Source organism: Pipistrellus kuhlii, unplaced genomic scaffold (assembly GCF_014108245.1).
Source record: "Pipistrellus kuhlii isolate mPipKuh1 unplaced genomic scaffold, mPipKuh1.p scaffold_m20_p_25, whole genome shotgun sequence".
Classification (NCBI taxonomy): domain Eukaryota; kingdom Metazoa; phylum Chordata; class Mammalia; order Chiroptera; family Vespertilionidae; genus Pipistrellus; species Pipistrellus kuhlii.
The window spans coordinates 8,412,082-8,433,454 of record NW_023425524.1 but is presented as its reverse complement, the minus strand read 5'-3'; the positions used below and the strand labels follow the sequence as shown (position 1 = coordinate 8,433,454).

The following is a 21,373-nucleotide window of genomic DNA, read 5'->3' as shown; positions in this document are numbered from 1 at the left end:
AGGAGGAGGAGGAGGAAGAGGAGGAGCAGGAGGGATGAGGAAGAGAAGGGGAAGGAGGAGGGGGGATGGAGAAGAGGAGAGGGGGAAGAGGAAAAGGGGAGGAGGAGGGGGAGGAGGAGGGAAGAAGGGTGGGAAGGGGAGCAGGAGAAGGAGGAGGAGGGAGGAGGAGGAGGAGGAAGAGGGGGAAGAGGAGGAGGAGGGGAGGAGGGAGGGAGGAGAAGGGAAGGAGGGGAAGGAGGGAGAGGAAAGGAGGGGGAGGGGAGGGGAAGGGGAAGAGGGGGAAGAGAGGGAGGAGGAGGAGGAGGAGGAGGAGGAGAAGGAGGAGGAAGAGGAGAAGCAGAAGGAGGAGGAAGAAGAGGGGGAGGACGAGGGGGAGGGGAGGAGGAGGAGGAAGAGGGAGAAGAGGAGGAGGAGGAGGAGGGGAGGAGGAGGGGAAGAGGAGGAGAGGAGAAGAAAAGGAGGGGAAGAAGGGAGAGGGAAGGAGGAGAGGGAAGGGAGGGGAAGGGGAAGAGGGGAAGAGAGGGAGGAGGAGGAGGAGGAGGAGGAGGAGGAGGAGAAGGAGGAGGAGGAGGAGGAGGAGGAGAAGGAGGAGGAGGAGGAGGAGGAGGAGGAGGGAGAACGCTCACAGCACTTCTTTCCCGCCCGGCATGGCTGCTTTACCGTCCATCCACACAAGTGCCTGGGAGGGGGCTCGCATGCCGCCCCGTGGGTGTGCACATGTGCACGCAGGAGCATCTGGCTCCCGTCCGCCTGAAAACTGCGCTTCCTTCCGGAGGGAGCCTCCCGGGAGCTCCCGCCAGGAAGTCTCACACACACACACACACACACACACACACACACACACACACCCCACGAGGGAGGTGCCTGGAGAGGAGATTACCAGGCGGAGCGCGGGCAGATGTGTAAAGAGCCGCCCTGTGCCTCCCGCGTCTCCTCGGCGCCCGCAGGAAGCCACCAGCCTCCCCGCGAAGACACACGGTGCACACGGCAGCGCCACGGCTCTGTGGGCGGCCGGCTCCGGGGCCCTCCGCGGGCTTGGTTTCTGAGCACTGGGCTGTGGATGTCTATCACCCAGGAGGGGAGCACGGCTCCCCGGAGACAAACACCAGCTCGTGACCCATCTGCCTGTGGGCGGAGATGCGGTGCCCACGGGGACCATGTCCCGCCCCAGTTCAGACGGGGCATTTGCAAAACACGGACCGCACTCCCCGGGGGCCCCAGGAGGACACCCCAGCTGCTACGAGGAACGGTGGTTCGAATGTTGAGTCCGAGATGACGGGCGGCTGCCACACTGCCGATTCTTACACGTAAAAAACCATCGAGAGACGCCAGACACAGACAGAGCACCGAACAGACTGTCAAACCTCAGCGGGAAGGCGCGCTGGGGGGGAAGGGGGGTGCCGAGGATAGGGGGGTAAGAAATCAAGCAAACTACTTGCATGCATATAAGCATAGCCAGTGGGATAGACACTAGAGGGGGGAGGGCATTTGCCAAGGGGTGGGGGAGACAGGGTGGGGGGTCAATGGGGGAAAAGGGAGACATATGTACTACTATTTGTAATACTTTATTTTATGTATATATAAATATAATTGATTATATTATAATTATATATATAATACTTTATTATATATATATAATTGATTATATATATAATTGATTTTTTACAGAGAGAAAGGGAGAGGGATAGAGTGCTAGAAACGTCGATGAGAGAGAAACATCGATCAGCTGTCTCTTGCACACCCCTACTGGGGATGTGCCTGCAATCAAGGTACATGCCCTTGACCAGAATCGAACCTGAGACCTCTCAGTCCGCAGGCTGACGCTCTATCCATTGAACCAAACCAGTCAGGGCTTCTGTCTGTTTTTTTATTTTATTATTTTCTGTTAAGAATTTTAGTGAGTTTATTTGAGCCAAACTGTCGACATATGCTGGGAAGCAGAACCTCAATGAATTGAGATAATGCTCTGGAGAACAGCATGTTACATTTCTATTTATACACTGCAATCAAAGGAGGGACATAGGCAGGTTACATGAAATTCATTGGTGCTACATTAAGGAGGTGGGATAAAGCCAGGCGGTGGGAAACCCCTGCGACTGGATAAAAAGTAAAATGATGGACACGTACTTGGGTGAGTGGAGGAAGTGCTTTTTAAAAATATTTTTTCGCTGATTTCAGAGAGAAAGAGAGAGGGAGGGAGAGAGAGAAACATCAATGATGAGAATCACTGATCGGCTGCCCCCTGCACACCCCCTACTGGGGATCGAGCCCGCAACCCGGGCCTGTGCCCTTGACTAGGAATTGAACGTTGACCTCCTGGTTCATAGGTCGATGGCTCAACCCCTGAGCCACACCAGCCGGGTCAAGGGCCCTGCTTTTAGTAATAAGCAGAGTGGCTTCTTAAGGCCCATTATCTCCTGACCTATCACTGAGTCTACCCCGGACCACGCCCCACCCGCTGGGTGGCACAGGAGTAGCACCGTGGGTGACTGTGGCTGTAACAGGACTGACACTCAGGGAGGCGCAGAACAAGGGGCACCTGTGGTTCCAGGGCCCTGGCCTTCTCTGCCCGGGGCCCATCCAGGAGCCAACGCCCACACGGGCGCCCCCGGGGGGAAGCGGCAACAAAGGCAGCGGAGTCACTCCCAGAGCCTGTGAGTCAGCAGCCCTCCTGGCCTGCCTCCCCGCGGGTCTCCCCACACCCGGCTCTCCCACCTGCTGCCCCCCGACGCCCGACGCCCGCTAGGCTCCGCCGTTGTTATCCTTGGCACCCCGCAGCGCGCTGTCTGTCACACGGCCCCGGGTCAGACGCCGGAGGGAGACGCTCTGGATGAGACACCATCGCTCCCTCCACCGGAGCAGGTGTAGTCTGGCGCGGGGCCAGACGCTCGTCACAGCGAGACAAACTCTCATGTCAGTCTGCTCCCCTGCTCAGGTCTGCAGCGAGGGAGGCAGGAGCCTTGATCCCGCTCCAAGACCAACACCGCGTGGGGCCCAGCAGGAGGGGCCCCGCTCAGTCCCTGGGGGACCCCGAGACGCCTCTTCCCTGCACCGGGGCCCTGAAGTTCAAGGTTCACTCGGCCCAGGCGACCCAGGGTGTTGTTTATTTATTTATTTAATATATTTTATTGAATTCTACAGAGAGGAAGAGAGAGGGATAGAGAGCTAGGAATATGGATCCGCTGCTTCTTGCACGCCCCCTACTGGGGATGTGGCCGCAACCAAGGTACATGCCCTTGAGTGGAATCGAACCTGGGACCTTTCAGTCCGCAAGCTGACGCTCTATCCACTGAGCCAAACTGGTTTTGGCGTGTTGCTTATTCTCATTGTGGGTCCTGCCCCTCGGTGGGATGGAAGCCAGGCTCCCAGAGGATGGGGCTCCGTCTTCCCTCTCAGGGTGGCTATCGGGGGACGCCCGTGGGTGACGGGAATGAGGAGGACGTGACCGGGCAAACAGGGGGTGGAAATTCACAGCCACACCCAGGGTCCTGGGAGCCAGGCCTGTGGAGACCCTCAGGGGACACCCTTGGGAAGGTGACACACAGTCTACCGAGACCCTCCCCCTGGGGGCTCCCCTGAAATCTCCACCCTGATGCCCCAGGAGGGGGACCAGCACCCTCTCCCTCAGGGGGCCACACCTGCTTTCCCTCTCCTCGTCCCTCCCCCCAGGCAGGTCACCTTGACTTTCCTCACATCTAAGCTCCAAGGCCCTTCCTTTGCCTCTACAACATGTTTCCTAAGCCTGTTTCTTCTGCAAATCACTCCCTGCTCCCTCTGTGATGTTCTGAATACGCTCGAGGCCCCGGCACACAAAATCCATGCAAGGGGCTCGACCCTCGCAGCCCTGGCTTCATCCGGAAGGCCATCCGAATGGTCGTCCCGCTGTTCGGCCGTCCGGTCTAATTAGCATATCATGCTTTTATTTTTATGCTACGAGGGACGATGTGTAAAGAGGAGAAAGAGGAGGAGAGGAGGGGAGGGGAAGGGGAAGAGGGGGAAGAGAGGGAGGAGGAGAGGGAGGAGGAAGATAGGTAGATAGATAGGTAGGTGCATGAAATCCGTGCACGTTAAAAGGGGGTTCATTAAAGGAAGTATTTTAATATTGCTGTGTGCCCTTCCTCTATAATAGAAGTGTCGGAGATGAAAGAAAATTAGCAAAATGTATATGAAAATCTTCCTCCTCTCAGAGGCTGGGGGGTGCCACTGGATCCAGAGTCAAGTCCCCACCCATCCACACACGCCTCAAAATTGCACAAGACTCAGACCCAGCTGGCCCCACCCCCGTCAAGCCCTCCCAGGCAGGGGGCACAACTTTAGGTCCCCTGGCCTGGCATCAGGTGTGGGGCACAGCCTCAGGTCCCCCACCCCAGCTGGTGCCACACAGCCTCAGTCCCTGCTGATCCTTCATTATGGCTTGTGACAAGAACCCCGCCTCTGCTGTGGGTGCAGCCATCTTGTGACGGAGCGAGAGTTAATTTGCATATTATCATAAAGGACTAGGTGTACCGGTCAATAATTCGGATTTTTTTCAACAGACGGAGTTACTGATATATATGTGATTTGATATGTATGCTATTTTGTTGTATTGCAAAAAGCTTCAAAACTTCATAGGTCAAATTTTCTGAAGGTGTTAACATCATAGATATTTTTTTGCTTAAAAAATGTCAAATTTAGTGCCAAAAAAAAGAGTATTTGTGAGAAGTTTTAATTCCTTACTTTGTTTTGAAGAAAAGTGCTGCTGAAAGTTATCATATACTTCGGGAAGCGTATGATGAACATGCTCCCTCTCAAGATACTTAGGAACGCTGGTTTAAACACTTTAAAAGAGATGGTTTCGATGTAAAATACAAAGAAAATCTAGGTCAATTTGAACCACACTTTGATCGTAAAATGACCAGAAATAGGCCAGAAGACAAAGTAATTTTGCTTCATGATGACGCACCATCACACACTTCAAAACCAGTTAAAGACACGTGAAAAGATCTTGCCTGGAAGTATTAGCCCACGCGCCGTATTCTCCACCCTTGCTCCTTCAGATGACCCCTTGTTCCGATCTAAGGCACGCACACTTTCTGAGCAGCCCTTCAGAACGTATGAAGAAGTGGAAAATTTGGTCTCTGACTGGTGTGCCTCAAAACAAGAAAAGTTCTATCCTGACGGTATCCACAAATTCCCTGAAAGATGGGAAAATGTGTAGCTAGCAATGGACATTACTTTGAATAAAGCACTTTTGATGTTTCTCTTGAAATTACGGTGTGTGTGTTTTTAATTACAAAATCCTCTTTATTAACCGGTACACCTGGTAGATGTTCTTTACAGTTTGGGTCTTTACTTTGCATTCTCTCCTGGCCAGAACCCAGGTCCTCCCATCTGACCCCACCGGTCAGACACCTGGTGCGGTTCCTGCCGCCACCTACACAAGAAAAAGCATATCCTATGCGGTGAACTGCGGTCGGCAAAAGGGAAAAAATATTTCCTCCCAGGTTCCTCCTCCCTCAGCACTAAGAACCTGCCACCTTTACATGCACTTTCAGAAATGCCTACAAGTATGTTTCCACAGAAATTGCTCAGACCTAGAAATCTGAGCTCATCCATTTATTTATTTTTTTTAATATATTTGTATTGATTTCAGAGAGGAAGAGCGAGAGAGAGAGAGAGAGAGAGAGAGAGAGAGAGGAGAGAGAGAAACATCCGTGATGAGGGAGACTCATGGATCGCTGTCTCCTGCATGCCTCCCTCCCCCCGCCACTGGGGATAAAGCCCACCCAGCCCAGGAATGTGCCCTGACCGGGAATCGAACCCTGACCTCCTGGTTCACAGGTCGGCGCTCAAGCGCTGAGCCACATGGGCCGGGCTGAGCTCATCCATTTAGACAGGATGCGTTTCAACGATGAGTCATCACCCGAAAGAATGTTATGTTTCCTTTCGCAGAAAAGGAAAGTTCCCCCTCCCCTCGGCTGATTCTCAGGGAGCTAATGGCTCTGCCCTCGTCCTGGAAGTGTGAGGAGACTGGGACACTTCGCTCTGGAAAGTTACAAGGCCTGGCTAGTTCTGGGCGCCGTGTCCAGCAGGCATGACGGTGTGCCCACTCCGTGCCCAGCACGGCTGGTGTTTCCACCTTGTGTGTGCTACACGTGTAACCTGTGAACATCTAAAAGCAGATAAAACCATTGTTAAAGTAAACGCTTTAAAAGCCATCCTTTCCGTGAATAGTTAAAGATCTGGGAAATGCCTCTACTGTGAAAGGAGGAAAGCAGGACTTACATTATATGGAGAGTGTGATCGGGATTTGTTTTAATCTGTGTATGATGGTCAGGTGGGAGGGGAAGGAGGGGGAGATGGTGGAGGAGGTAGGGTGTAGGGACATCTATAACAGTGCCACCAATAAAGATAAAGAAGAAAAAGAGAAATAGGAAAACTGAACTATCTCTTAATCGTTTTTTTAAAATTCAATTAGTGGCTAAAAATTGACAAAACAATAATCCCCGTGTCAAAATAGTTTTACAGGTAAACTCTGCCCAACTGTATCAATCCAGTCATATGAAAACTCTTCCCGAGAATAGAAAAAGAGAAAACATCCCAAGTCATTTGACAAAATGACTCTGAAAACCAAACCAGATGAGCATAGTCCAAGAACAAACTACATTCACTCACAAGCACAGATGAGAAACTCCTAAATAAAACTTCAGTGCATTTAATATTAATAACAACCACCAAAGCATCCTTGATTCAAGTATTATGAGAAATATCTCCATGTAGCTCCCCCATTACTATATTAAGAACAAGATTTATAATCATCTCAATAGGTGTTTTTAAATCACTTCGTAAAATTCAATTCCCATTCATAAAAATGTTTAAGTATTAGCAAACTGGGACAAAAACATCCTACTTTAATGTGGGAAACCGCCTTTTGTCTTCACTAGAGAGTCAGAAACATCGATGAGAAAGAAACATCGACCAGCTGCCTCCTGCACACCTCCTACTGGGGATGTGCCCTCAACCACATGCCCTTGACCGGATTCGAACCTGGGACCCTTCAGTCCGCAGGCCGACACTCTATCCACTAAGCCAGACCAGTGAGGGCTACCAGGTGCTTTTCAATGCTCCTCCTGACAGTGCTCTGTAGGTGTCTGTGGATGCACAGTTGCCATGATCTCTAGGGGAGGATGGGTGAGGGAAGATGGGCAAAGGGAGTGACCTTCGACCGAGTTCTATTACATTAAAAAGTGTGTACAGCCAGGCCAGCGTGGTCGGTGGCTGAGTGTCAGCCTATGAACCAGAAGGTCATGATTCAATTCCCGGTCAGGGCACGTGTCCAGTGTGGGTCGTGCAATGATTCTCTCTCATCACTGATGTTTCTATCACTCACTCCCTCTCCCTTCCTCTCTGAAATCAATAGAAATAATTTTTTTAATACGTGTATCGAAGCACATACGGTATCATGATAAGTATATGAAGGCTATGAGGACCACACCCATTATTTCTCATGGATTTAAATATTTGAAAAATTTCAGTTTTGAAAACGGACAGACATTTGGAGGGTAGCGTTCAACAGTGACCTTCCATCAGGTAGGAAGGCAGGATTTCTCCGGCTTCTCAGTGCACCCAACCTAATACTAGATAATATGCAAATTAACCATCACTCTGCTACACAAGCCATGCCCACCAACCAATCAGAGCGAGTATGCAAATTAACCCAACAAAGATGGTTGCTAATTTGTGTATGCAGAGGGAGGGAGGAGTGAAGACTGAAGACAGCATAGAAGGAAGAGGGAGGGGAAGCGGAGAGCAAGGCGGCTGCAGCTGCTGGAGGGAAAGCACTGGCAGTGCATGTATGAAGAGTGTGTGTGGGGGGGGGGGGGGACGAAGTGTGCAGTGGCAGTGTGAGTAGCCGCGGAGGTGGTGACAGTGGGTGCTGTGGGTCGGGTGGGCGGGGCGAGGCCCTTAGCAGTAGAGATGGTGGCAGCAGTGGGGCATACAAGCCCCGCCCGTCCAACCCGCCCTGCCCCAGTGGGAGAGGTGGGGGGGTGGAAGAGGTGAGGGTTGCGGGAGGGAAGGCCACCGGAAGTCTTGCAGGAATATTCCTGCAACAGGCGCCTAGTAATTTATAGGCACCAGTTAAGGCTCCTTCAGACCTAACGTTAGGGTTGTTCTGACCTTCCCTACACAGACTCTGACACAGTGACCCTCCCGGGTTGGCTCTGTGACCCCGTGTCTACGCTGAACTGTAGTAACCTCTGTCCACAGAGCAGGGGGCTGATATGTCCTTGTCTTCAGACAAGAGTCCCGTGTCACCATGAGCACGCATGTGGCTCCATCCACGTTACAGAGGCACCTCTGCCGCCGCCTCCCACCTCAACCAGACCATGTCCTCTGTCCTGACTGCAAACGCCTCCCTCCCAGCCACCCACAGGAGTTCCCCAGAGTTACACAATTCCCACAAAGCCTTCTGCAAGGGCGAGAGGACGGAACGTATTAAATTTACCCACGTCCTGGGATACAGATCAATCTACACTTGATTCCATTGACATATCAATTTGTCTTTATTCCCAGGGGACAAGATATGTCAGAAATAGTGAAAAATATCTCAAGCAGAAAAAATACCGTATTTTCTGGCGTACAAGACGACCCCCTAATTTTTACAGTTAAAACGTAGGTTTAGGCCTATATTTGCTGTATAGGACTAGCCCCCACTTCCGAGGCAACACCAGTTCTTCTTTTAATAGACCGCCTCTCTGACTCTGGCCAATCTGAGCAGGCTTTTTTTCGTTTCAAAAGTCATCTTATACGCCGGAAAATACGGTAAGCAAATACACAGAGCATTGGCTTGCGTGCTAAAGGGTCTCGGGTTTGATTCCAGTCAAGGGCAGGTGCCATGGTTGCAAGCTCAATCCCTGGGCCTAGTCTGGGCACGTGCAGGAGGCAACTAATCGATGTCTCTCTCTCACATCGATGTTTCTCCCTCTGTCTCTCCCCCTCTCTTCCACTCTTTCTCTAAATATCAGTAGAAAAATATACTCGGGTGAGGATGAACAAAACAAAACAAAACAAAAAGAAAATAAGCAAATTCACAAATCAAGTTCATTCTGAACCACTGTGAGGGATAATCAGCTTAAAGAGAGGTTTGTTTGTTTTTTGAGAGGGCCTCACCCTAAAAACCACCAAGTGTTACATGGAAACCTGGACCCCCTGCTGTGATGGGCACACAGCCATTTCAAGCTCATTACTGTTTAGTGTTTGAACGGTGGTGCATGGAGAAGCAAGGGTATTTATTTGCTAATCGTTAAAAATGAGTGAATGTTAAGTACTGTCCCCATGTTCAGGAATAGCCTAAGTCCGGTCTTTGGCCAAATAGATGGTCCTTCCAATGTGGAAAGCTGTTCTCAAACAGTCCTGGGCAGCCCTAACCGGTTTGGCTCAGTAGATAGAGCATCGGCCTTCGGACTGAAGGGAAATAGGGCAGGGTAGTGTCCCCTCCAGTGGCACACGTAGTCTTGGAAACATCTTGCAAAGCAAGCATGTCAAACTCGTGGCCCGCGGGCCCCAGGCCTAATTTATTTGACCCGTGTTGGCCTCTGAGTTTGATGTGCTTGGTGCACACTGCGATGGCGAAGTCAGGAAGGCAGCGGGATGGGAAAGGCTCCAGGAGACCAGAGGAGCTTGTGGAAATGCGGGAACTGAAGCCTTGGAGAGCCAAAAACCTTGAGCACATCATTCTTCCCCCAACTCCCTTACAAGGGATCCTCCTGGGTGTTCACTCACGGGTCCAGAAATAGGAACCACCCCCGTGGCAGACGCATTGCCTGTTGGTTTCTTAAAATTCCGAGCTGCAGTGCATGTGGGAGACACGCAGTGACACTGTCCACCTTGAAGCTGCCCCCACCCCCAACCCCCAGCATGGCCCACACAGCCTCTTGAGCTCCAGTCAAATTTTAATAATGAAATAATTCAAAAAAGAAACTCCCGGAGAGAAACCAAGATGGCAGCATGGCTAAACATCTAAACTGCTGCCTCGCAAAACAATATCAAAACTACAACTGAAAGACAAAATGAACAACGTCCAGAACCACAGGAAGGCTGGCTGAGTGGAAATTCTACAACTAGAAGGAAAGAGGAAAGCACACGGAGAAGCAGAGGAGCTGCAAAAGGCTGAGGTACGGAGAGGTGTGCACAGGCAGCTGAGTGCCTGGCTGGCTTTCTCTAGCGGGAAGGAGACAAAAGCTCCCAACTGTGCTGAACCTCAATTCCGACTGCACTGAACCCCAGTTCCGGGCGAGACCCTGGGAACCCAGGTTTATACAGGGAGAATCTGGACTGTCAGGCAGAAATTCAGGGGAGCCGAGAAAGGCAGAGGTCTAGAGGTGCATGCGTGAGTGCTCGAAGAGAGACTGACTGCTGAGTGACCCGCTGGCTTTCTCTAGCGGGTGGAAAACAAAAATTCCCCACTGTGCTGAACTCCAGTTCCAGGCGAAAATCTGGGAATCCAGATTCATTGGGGGAGAAACTAGACTGTCCGGCAGCGGGCAAAACTCGAGGACGGTTTACTCTTAGAGGTGCTATCAGCGATTACTGAGGGACACTGAGGAACACTGAGACTCAGGAACCTCATAAAGCAGGGCTAACAGGAAGCCAAGACTATCTGCTCGGCCCTGAGACTCCACCCCATCCAAACTGAGCACAGAGGCTTTTTCAATTTTGAAAGTCTTGTCTCACAAAGCTGTCTCCAGCACAGAAGTTCTCCCAGTTGGCTGATCCTCACAACCAACTGGCCTGGAGGTCAATTCTTCCCAGTGATACCAAGAACAATCAAGACTTAACTACAATAAGACTGTGCACATAGACCACAAAGGGTGCACCAAGAATGTCCACCTCAGGTTACTGGGGAGGCCAAGCCACTAGGCCATATAGGAAACCTAGCAAAGAAGGCCACTCTATCAACACAGGGAAGCAGTCAAAATTTGGAGACAAAGAAACAGGTCACAAATTAAAGAACTGGAGGAAAATAAATGACTGGAGATAGAGTTCAAAACCACGGTTATAAGGTTTTTCAAGAATTTCCTAGAAAAGGCCAATAAATTTAATAAGACCTTCGAGGATATGAAAAAGGACCAACTAGAAATTAAGCATACACTGACTGAAATAAAAAATATTATACAGAGACCCAACAGCAGACTAGAGGAACGCAAGAATCAAGTCAAAGATTTAAAATACAAAAAAGCAAAAAACACTCAACCAGAAAAGAAAAAAGAAAAAAGAATCCAAAAAGTTGAAGATAGTATAAGAAGCCTCTGGGACAACTTCAAGTGTACCAACATCAGAATAATGGGTTTACCAGAAGAAGAGAGAGAGCAAGAAACTGAAAACCTATTGGAAGAAATAATGACAGAAAACTTCCCCCACCTGGTAAAAGAAATACACTTACAAGTCCAGGAAACGCACAGAACCACATCAAAACACATCATAATTAAAATGCCAAGAGCAGATGATAAAGAGAGAATATTAAAAGCAGCAAGAGAAAAACAGTTAATTATCTACAAAGGAACACCCATACAATTGTCAGCTGATTTCTCAACAGAAACTATGCAGGCCAGATGGGAGTGGCAAGAAATATTCAGAGTGATGAACAGCAAGAACCTACAACCAAGATTACTCTACCCAGCAAAGCTATCGTTCAGAATTGAAGGTCATATAAAAAAAAAGCTTCACAGATAAGAAAAAGCTAAAGGAGTTCATCACCGCCAAACCAGTATATTTGAAATGCTGAAAGATATTCTTTAAGAAGAGAAAGAAGAAGAAAAAGGTAAAGATAAAAATTATGAACAACAAATACATATCTATCAACAATTGAATCTCAAAATCGAGTGAATTAAAAATCTGATGAACAGAATAAACTGGTGAATATAATAGAATCAGGGGCATAGAAAGAGAGTGGACTGACAACTCTCAGGGGGAAAGGGAAATGGGAGGGTGCGGTAAGAGACTGGACAAAAATTGTACACTATGGATGAGGAGGTAAGGGCAGAGAGTGGGATGGGAACCGGGTAGAGGTGAGCTGTGGGGGAAAAAGAGGAGTAATTGCAATAATTTGAACAATAAAGATTTATTAAATTCAAAAAATAATAATAATAATAATCATGACCAGGCAAACACTCGGGATTCCTGGGGGCCCAGAGGTGTCCCGAGATGACCTATCAGAAGTAATGTGGGTTGCAATTTTACAATGACTGCAGCTACAGAAAGAGGGTCAGAGTCACTCGTCCACACGTTTAAAGAGAAAATGTCAGAACGAAAACCATCTCTCCTCCACACCAGGCTCCCTGCTTCACTGCTCACTGGCTGCAGGTTATTGTTGTTTAACCATCTCTGTCTCCGGCCTAGTTCCATCCGCTCACAGCAAGCAGGGCCTCCATCAGGGGATCAGACATCATGCCCCCGTCCCAGGTGGGTGGGCACCATGGGACCTCCCTGCTGGGACAAACGTCCCTCCCAGGGGCCAGACTGGGCGGGGTGAGGACACACGAACCCCAGCGCTCTCGGAACCGCGGTGGGTACTGGGGGACGCGGTCTCCGATGGGCACCCGGCGAGGGGAAACACCCCATGTTCATCAGTTAAGTGAAAACTCTCCCTCCGGTTGAGGCGGGATGGAGTCCCCCCTGGAGATCACTACACCCAGCTGAACCCCTCAACTCCCTGGCCTGGTCCCCAGCGACCAGCCTGCCCAGCCCAGCACCCCACCCAGTGCTTCATCCACAGCCCAGCGCAGATTCCCGAGAACAGAAAGCACGATTTCCGAACGGCCGCAATCAATCACATCTTCCCGCCTGCGTGCAATCTAGATTTAGCCACTTAGTTCATCTTCATAAACAAGTTACTCATTCAAAGGAAAATAAATGAAATGTTTTGCCTTGAGGGACAGTTTTATTTTTAATAGTTTGGTGCCGTGGCGGCAGGAGAAATAGCCTGCGACTTGAATTGCCTTTTGTTCTTCCGGGACTCTGCGGGGCGGGCTCGGGTGGGGGTGGGGGTGGGGAGGGGGTGGGGGTAGGAGAGAGGGGGGTCGGTCTCTCTGCGTGTCCCTGCCAGGAGCTCACGCTCGCTCTCTGCTTCTCTCTGTGACAGATGCATCTGCTCTTGCAAGGAGCTTCCGCGAGAGAAACAGTGGCTTATCTCCCTAAAATATCGACGCAAACGCTGGGTGGCTCCGAGTCCCTGCGATTGTTATTTTTGAGCAAGCCGTGCCAATAAAAACGGAACTCGAGGAGAAGGAGTCTCTCTTAGAGAAGCAGCAGGCCACGCAGCACCCCGCCGAAGGTGGAAGGTCGGACGGAAGAAGAGGTCATGCCGGGTGACACCACGCTAAGCAAGAAAGCCGAGGGCCAACGATTTCAGATTGTTCTTGAGGCCAAAAGACACGGGTTAGGTAAGTCCCTGAAGGAACACACATGCAGAGATGACGCGCAGAGACGCCCTTTCTGCTATCCCACTCCCCCGGGGCCCAGATCCCTCCTCACAGGACAGGACGCACCTCCGGAGCAGGAACCAGGCCCAGCGACCTTCTGTATCCCCAAGTGAGCATATGCCTGGCACAGAGCAGGCACTGAATGACCACGTACTGGATGAAAGGATGGATGGGTGGGTGGGTGGATGAGCTGATAAATGGATGAAAGGATAGATGGACAGATGAGTAAACAGATGGATGGGTGAACTGATGGAAGGATGGATGGATGCACAGATGGATAGTTGAAATTGAGAGTGATGCAAATTACAAACTCTGAGGGAGCCTGGAAGATCCCAGGAAAATGGGACTCAAGCTATCTATATACATAAAAGCCCGAGCAACCGGCCAACAGGTTGACGGTTTGACCATCTGACTATGATGTGCACTGACCACCAGAGGGCAGACACTCAATGCAGGATGGATGGGTGGGTGGATGGATGAGCTGATAAATGGATGAAAGGATGGATAGACAGATGAAAGAACAGATGGGTGGATGGATGGATGGATGGATGGATAGATGGATGGATGAATTGATGGACAGGTGGATGGATAGATGGACGGACGGATGGACAGACAGATGTGGAGCCCTGTCTGGCCTGAACAGATGGACCCGTATCCAGGAAGGAGAATGCCCCGACTGTGAGGAGACACAGATCAACGGCAGAGAACAGTGTCCTGGGCGTGGTCATTGCCGTGGCTCCTGTGGTCCTGACACTGCATGTGTGAGAACACGGAGTCTAAGTCTCAGAGGCCCTGGGTGGGCGCTGGACGGTACACCCAGGTGTACCTGGGACCCTCAGCCACGGGGTACCTGTCTCCAAGGGCCTCCCATTTATCCGGTTTTCACCAAACAATAAGGTCAGAGTTCACGTCCCACCTCCGTGTCCTTCCTCCCCGGGAAACAGACTTCCCTGCGAACAACATTTCTCCTTCTGGCCCGGCCGGTGTGGCTCAGTGGCTGAGCGTTGACCTAGGAGCCAGGAGGTCAGGGTTCAACTCCCGGTCAGGGCACACGCCAGGGTTGCCTCGATGCCCAGTGCGGGGCGTGCAGGAGGCAGCGGGTCCATGATGCTCTCTCATCTTGGATGTTTCTGTGTTTCTCTCCCTCTCCCTTCCTCTCTGAAGTCAATAAAAACATATATATTGCCGAAGCCGGTTTGGCTCAGTGGTAAGAGCGTCGGTCTGCGGACTGAACGGTCCCGGGTTCGATTCCGGTCAAGGGCATGTACATTGGTTGCGGGCACATCCCCGGTAAGGGGTGTGCAGGAGGCAGCTGGTCGATGTTTCTCTCCCATCGATGTTTCTAGCTCTCTATCCCTCTCCCTTCCTCTCTGCAAAAAAAATCAATAAAATATATATATTTTTTAAAAACATATATATTTTTTTTAATTTCAGCTTCTGGTCCCTCTGCAGACAAAGGAGGAAAACGTTGCGGGAAGGGGTGTGAAGGCCTGGAGGTCTCCAGTCTCGCTGTACAGAAAGCAGCAAACAGCAGGTCCTTTTCAAGCTTCAGAAAAACGTGCGCTCCAGGTGCAGTGACCACCCCATGGTCCCCGGGAGGCAGCCCTGCTCCCTCCTCCCTCGGGGAAACCTGCAGCCCAGTGGAGGGGCCGCATCCTTCATCGTCTGCGTGAGTGAGGAGGGGGCCATCGGGAGGCCCGGAGCAGCCATGCAGGCATCCCCGCTACATACACACTTCTTCTTCTTCTTCTTCTTTTTTTTTAATATATTTTATTGATTTTTTTGGGAGAGGAAGAGAGAGGGATAGAGAGTTAGAAACATCGATGAAAGAGAATCATCGACCAGCTGCCTCCTGCACACCGCCCACCAGGGATGAGCCCGCATCACTCGTGGATCCGACCCACAGCCCCGGCCACGCCCGGCGCTCCGACTCAGCCCTGCGGCCACCGCAGGCCCCTCGCCCGCCCCGACCCCCGGCTGCCTCGTGGGTAAGATGCTGCGGTGGCGATGCCCGTTCTCAGGGTTGTTGTAGAGACGATACTGAGCACATGGTGTGGGGTTACTAAACGTTTGCTACAAACCCGTTCAGTTACCTTTTCCACAAACAGGAATGGCCAGGGTTCCACAATGACCTTCACCCTGTTTGAAAAATGCCTCGCCGTCTCACCAATAGAGCCAGGTATGCCACACCACCTATCCTCTGCGATTTCAAAAATGCATGGGAAAGCCCTGGCCAGTGTAGCTCAGCAGGTAGAGCATCGGCCTGCAGACTGAAGGGTCCCTGGTTCGATTCCCGTCGAGGGCATATGCCTGGGTTGCAGGCTCGATCCCCAGGAGGAGGCGTGCAGGAGGCAGCCGATCAATGATTCTCTCTCATCCTGGATGTTCCTCTCTCTCTCTCTCCCTCTACCTTCCTCCCTGAAATAAAAGCATATTTTTTTTTTAATAATGCATGGGAAATCCTATTACCCACCCCCGTCCCACCCCAAATCAGCCCCGTGCACATTTGAAATTCAACCATGAAGAGAGTCATTCCTTTGGATGAAAAGCTTTGGTTTCTAGGAAAAGGCACGTTCCCCTGGGAGAAATGACAATAATAATCCGAGCCTGTGTCGGCTGGACGGTGATCATTTTCGTCCTTTTCCGAAAACAAAGACAAAAATGTGTGTGATGGCAAGCAGGAACTGAATGGGGGGAAGCTGAGGGTAGCCCTGGAGGGGAGAGGAGGCGGACCTGGGAGCCAGAGAGATGTATGCGTGCACATGCCCGTCTCCATATGCAAGGATCTCGGCCCCTCTCTGGGGGTAGCAGCTGTGATGAGCATCTGCATTAATTATATTCCAAAATATTTGGGATTTCAGCCACACTGTTCCTTCCCCAGAGCCCCTAGAGCTGCAGGAGATTTAAATATTTTGTCTGGGAGATTATCAGAGCTCTAGACAAGATGAGCCAGGCCCAGGAGACCGGAGGGGGTACAGACACGGCTCCTGCCATTCTGCTCTCGGCGGCGGCCAGTCCCTCTCTGAGCACCGGTGACGGGGAGATCCGAGGTGTGGGGGTCTCAGTGACCCTGTATCGGAAACTGAGAACCAATAAGCCAGAGCAGGAACAGCCTGGTGGGCCACCGAGACGGCCCAGCCCTGGTGGGGCTAGGACCACCTCTGCTACTTGTTTGGATCCCACACACGGAGAGCACGTGTGACGTGTGGACACGTGACAAGCGGCTGTGGAGTTGTTGCCGATGGGCTGTACGCTTCATGCAGGCAGAGAGCAGGCCCGGTTAGGTAGGTGACTATCAACAACACCTGCACACGTGCGTGACTTACAGTGCCCTTCAGTAGCTATGTGTGACGGCACAGATAAGTGAATGAACAAGTGGGTGGGTGGGTGGGTGAATGGATGGATGAATGGATGGATGAATGGATGAGTAGGTGGGTAGGTGGATGGGTGGGTGGATGGATGGATGCATGGATGCACCGGGGAATGGAGGAAGGGATGGAGAGATAAAAGAATGGAAGGAGGGATGGAGGGAGAGAGGAGCTGGGGGAGGGAGAGATTGAGGGAGTGAGGGACGGGTAGATGGGTGGGTGGAATGAGACTTACCTAAAGAGACACAGAGAACAGATTATTTAAATCTGGAAACAAAGGAGCAGCCTGAATTCTCCCCTGATTTAGCTGGTTACCCACAACCACCCAGCACACACCTGAGCCCCACGGCCCCGGAGGAAGGGCAGGAGGGAAGGGCAGGGAGAGGAAGGCGGTGGGGTCTGTGTGCGCCCGCACAGGGCATATCCCAGTCACACCACTCTGCCCCTCCTGGTGTGAGGCCCGGCCCCCACCAGGCTCACGTCTGAGACACTTAGATTTGCAACAGATAAGAACCGAAAGCGGTGAAAGTCTAAGGGATGGGGTTTCTGGGTGTAAGGACACGTGTCTTGCTGTGCCTCGTCGCCAGTCCTAACATTCAAATATTAAGAAAATCAAGTTCTAAAAATAAATCCTTAAAAATGAATACCGCGCCCAGCCAAGGGGCTCAGGGGTTGAGTGTTGACCTACGAACCAGGAGGTCACAGTTCAATTCCCGGTCAGGGCCCAGGCCCGGGCTGCAGGCCGGATCCCCGGGGTGGGGCGTGCAGGAGGCAGCCGATCCATGCTTCTCTCTCATCATTGATGTTTCTATCTCCCTCTCCCTCTCCCTTCCTCTCTGGCATCAATAAAAATATGCTTTAAAAAACAAAAACAGCCCGTCCCTGTCCTCCCTCGCCTCTCGACCCTTCCTGCCCCTGGCCGCGAGCAGTGTCTGCAGAGGGCGTGTGCGCGCTGGGAGAACAAGGTGACCGTAATTACATCGCTCTAAAAATCAAACATCAGCCTTCCCGGCTCTTCAAAGTCCAGAAGCAGTGCCCTGGGGACCGGCAGGCCCGCCCCGCCTCTGATCTCCCCGCCCGGTGCCTGCTGCTCCGGGCTGAGTGCGGAGGGATAATAAATGGGTTTAAACTATGCCACACACCAGTTCATTAAAAATAATAACTGCTCTCCGGGAGGCCCGCCGCTCCGAAGAGCTCCAAGGAGCCCGCTGTCTCTCAGGCCTGCACCGTCTTGAGCGTTTCAGCTCTTTGTTCATTCCACAAATATGTGCGAAGGGCCTGCTACGTACGGGCCAGGGACGAGTCAGGGGCTGCGGAGAATTCCAAAATGGACAAGACACACGCCTGCCCTGCAGGAGCGTCCGGGCATTTGCCAGAATCTGTATTTTTTTATTATATTTTTTAATATATATTTTATTGATTTTTTTTTTTACAGAGAGGAAGGGAGAGGGACAGAAAGTCAGATACATCGATGAGAGAGAAACATCGACCAGCTGCCTCCTGCACACCCCCCCACGGGGGATGTGCCCGCAACCAAGGTACATGCCCTCAACGGGAATCGAACCTGGGACCTCTCGGTCCACATGCCGATGCTCTATCCACTGAGCCACACCAGTTCTGGCTGCCAGAATCTTTAAATGCAGAACGAATGAGCGGGAAGCCAGGTTTTTTGTGTTTTTTTTTATCTCAAACGCAGTTTTGCCAGTGTTTTGTGCCTCACAAACAGGTCACCATGCAGACGGGGTAAATAAGATGACATACAGGTGACCACAGCACCTGGGCGGCGCTAATGGAAAGTACAGTTTCGTTGGGTGCGCCCAAAAGAGGGGGTGCTCCCAGTCAGCCATCCCACCAGAGGAGCCGCCATGGCTTCCCGGCCAGGGCGGCCTCTCTGATGGGTGCCCAGGGCCCAGGTGGGCAGAATGAGCCGAGGAGAGGATTCAGATGAAGGAAGAAGCACTAAAAAGAAATTCAAGGGAGAATGTGAGGTCTGCTCAACCACAGCTGTCTAGCTTGGCTAGAACCGTGGTCGGCACACCGCGGCTCAAGAGCCACATGCGGCTCTCTGGCCCCTCGAGGGTGGCTCTTCCACAAAACGCCACGGCCTGGGCGAGTCTGTGCTGAAGAAGTGGCGTTAGAAGAAGTTGAAGTTGAAAAATGTTGGCTCTCCCTTGGGTGGGGCCTGGATGAGGCTGGTTGACCTATTTGGAAATGTCTTTTGTGTGAAGTGTATCCTTGGGCATGTGGAGGTATTATTGATATGAGAAAATGCTAAGTAACTGATTTACTATCTGAAAAGGGATTTACTATCGGGGAAAGGGAGGGAGGAAGAGACTGAACATAAACTGTGCACCTATGGATGAGGACAATGGGGGATGGGGAGGGGGCTGAGGGTGGGTTGGAACCTGGTGGAGGGGGGAAGAAATGAGGAACCTTTGTAATAATATGAACAATAAAGATTGATTTTAAAAAAAATTTAAATTAAATTAAAGAAAAAAAGAGAAACGTTGGCTCTCCAAAGAAAAGCCAGTCGTTGTGCTGTTGGTATCTGGCTCTGTGGACTACAGCCCCTTCACTCTGCCCCTGGTTCCTGCTCCCATGTCAGACCCTCAGCACTCCGACAGGAGTTTCTCCAAGTCCGGAAGAGGAGTCCTCGGCCCCCGTGTTCACTGTCTCCGTCTTGAGCTCAGGAACGTGAATTCATTCCCCACCCTTCGCACCGGTTCCCCCCGGCCCCGAACCGACCCTCCCCATCACCTGCCAACACGTGTCCGAGGAAGTGTTTATTATCAGCCAGTGAGCCAGGAGAGGGAGCTGCCAGCGCGTCCGCTCCTAAATTCCCAGTTCCCTCCCGAATCGGAGAGAGAATGCCTGGGCCTCCTGTGGGTGGGCTGCCACGCAGTTAGGACAGGACCCGACCCGCTACGGACGCTCAGGCTGGTCCAGAGCGAGGCACCACGGAGACACGCCACGCCACCGGCCAGGCACCCCGAGGCCTTGTCCTCCTCTGGGTCAGAGAATTCAGCTGGCAGAAAGGGACCGCGCCTTCCGTTCAGCTCTGTCGTGCTTCTCTCGGGGTTAACGACCGTAAGGATGGCCCTGGAGCTGAGGACGCACTTCTCCTGGGGAATTTGATTTTTTGGTTGTCGGTTTTTGTTAATCCTCACCCGAGGATATTTTTCCATTGATTTTTAGGAAGAACGGAAAGGAGAGGGTAAGACAGAGAGAAACACATCGATGGGTTGCCTCCTGCACGGGGAGGAGCCTGCAACCAAGGTACGTTCCCTTGCCTGGAATCGAACCCAGGACCCTTAGGTCTGCAGGCCTATGTTCTATCCACTAAGCCACCCCGGCTAGGGCTGTTGCATTTGATTTTTGCAACAAAGGTAAGCAAAACAGGTATGAAGACTCCCACGATTCTGAAGGCCAAAGTGAAGGTGTCAATCACCACAGGTGACTCTCAGAGCAGAGGGCGGGACTAGAACCCGCAGGTGTTCCGACCCCTGACCTCTGACCTCGCACTCTCAGCCCTCCCGGGTCACTCTCTAAAAACAGCTCCTGTCAACAGTGCGTTATTGAAATTCCTTCCTCCTCCCAGTCAGGGAGAGGTGGCCTCAGCCCAGGGGAACTGACTGAGGCTGGATCACTGGCCTGGGTGACACCCACAGAAAGCAGAAAGGGCACCCAGGAAGCTGACCTTTCACCCGGGGCCGAGGAAGCAGCTGCCAGCATCTCCACAGCCCAACCCAGCCCATGACGTACGGACGGGAACTCTGTCCACGAAGGCCCGTGGTCGGCAAACTCATGAGTCCACGGAGCCAAATGTCAACAGCACAACGACTGACATTTCTTTGGAGAGCCACATTGTTTAAACTTAAACTTCTTCTGACACCACTTCTTCAACATAGACTCGCCCAGGCCGTGGTATTTTGTGGAAGAGCCACCCTCAAGGGGCCAAGAGCCGCCTGTGGCTCGCGAGCCGTGGTTTGCCGACCACTGACTTGGGAAATGAGCGTAGTTTGGGGGCGGGGGGGGGGGGGACCCATTTTGAGAAGAAGGTTAACATGAGATGTGCAAGTAAACTGGCAGCCAATGAAGTTCCTGATGTCGGTCACTGCCTGTGTCACCAGACTTGCCACATGCCACGCCCCTGCCACGCCCCCGGGCCACGCCAGGCTTTGCAAACAAGAGAGAGAAACCCCAGCGCCCGCCAGCTAAGGACAAAGCTGACCTTCCGAGGAACGAGACAACCTGGGACAGGTGTTTATTTTTTAGTTTATTTTTTAAAATATACTTTATTGATTTTCTACAGAGAGGAAGGGAGAGAGGATAGAGAGCTAGAAACATCAATGAGAGAAAAACATCGATCAGCTGCCTCTTGCACACCCCCCCACTGGGGATGTGCCCGCAACCAAGGTACATGCCCTTGACCGGAATCAAACCTGGGACCTTTCAGTCCGCAGGCCGACGCTCTATCCACTGAGCCACACCGGGGATGGATGTTTGGACTCCGAATAGACACACAGTGGGCCGCCCCGGAGCCTG

At 51.8% G+C, this 21,373-nt stretch overlaps 1 protein-coding gene and 1 long non-coding RNA gene across 2 annotated transcripts in view; both read right to left on the bottom strand.

The window, feature by feature from the left end:
* Positions 1 to 2,000, bottom strand: part of LOC123653008 — a 10,273-nt gene extending 8,273 nt beyond the window's left edge. Inside the window, exon 1 of the long non-coding RNA XR_006742635.1 lies at positions 1,986 to 2,000. This is a non-coding gene — a long non-coding RNA (uncharacterized LOC123653008). The remainder of the gene's footprint in view (positions 1 to 1,985) is intronic.
* The window catches only part of KIF26B (kinesin family member 26B), a 286,996-nt gene that overhangs the window by 244,388 nt on the left and 21,235 nt on the right, over positions 1 to 21,373 (bottom strand). The window lies entirely within an intron of this gene.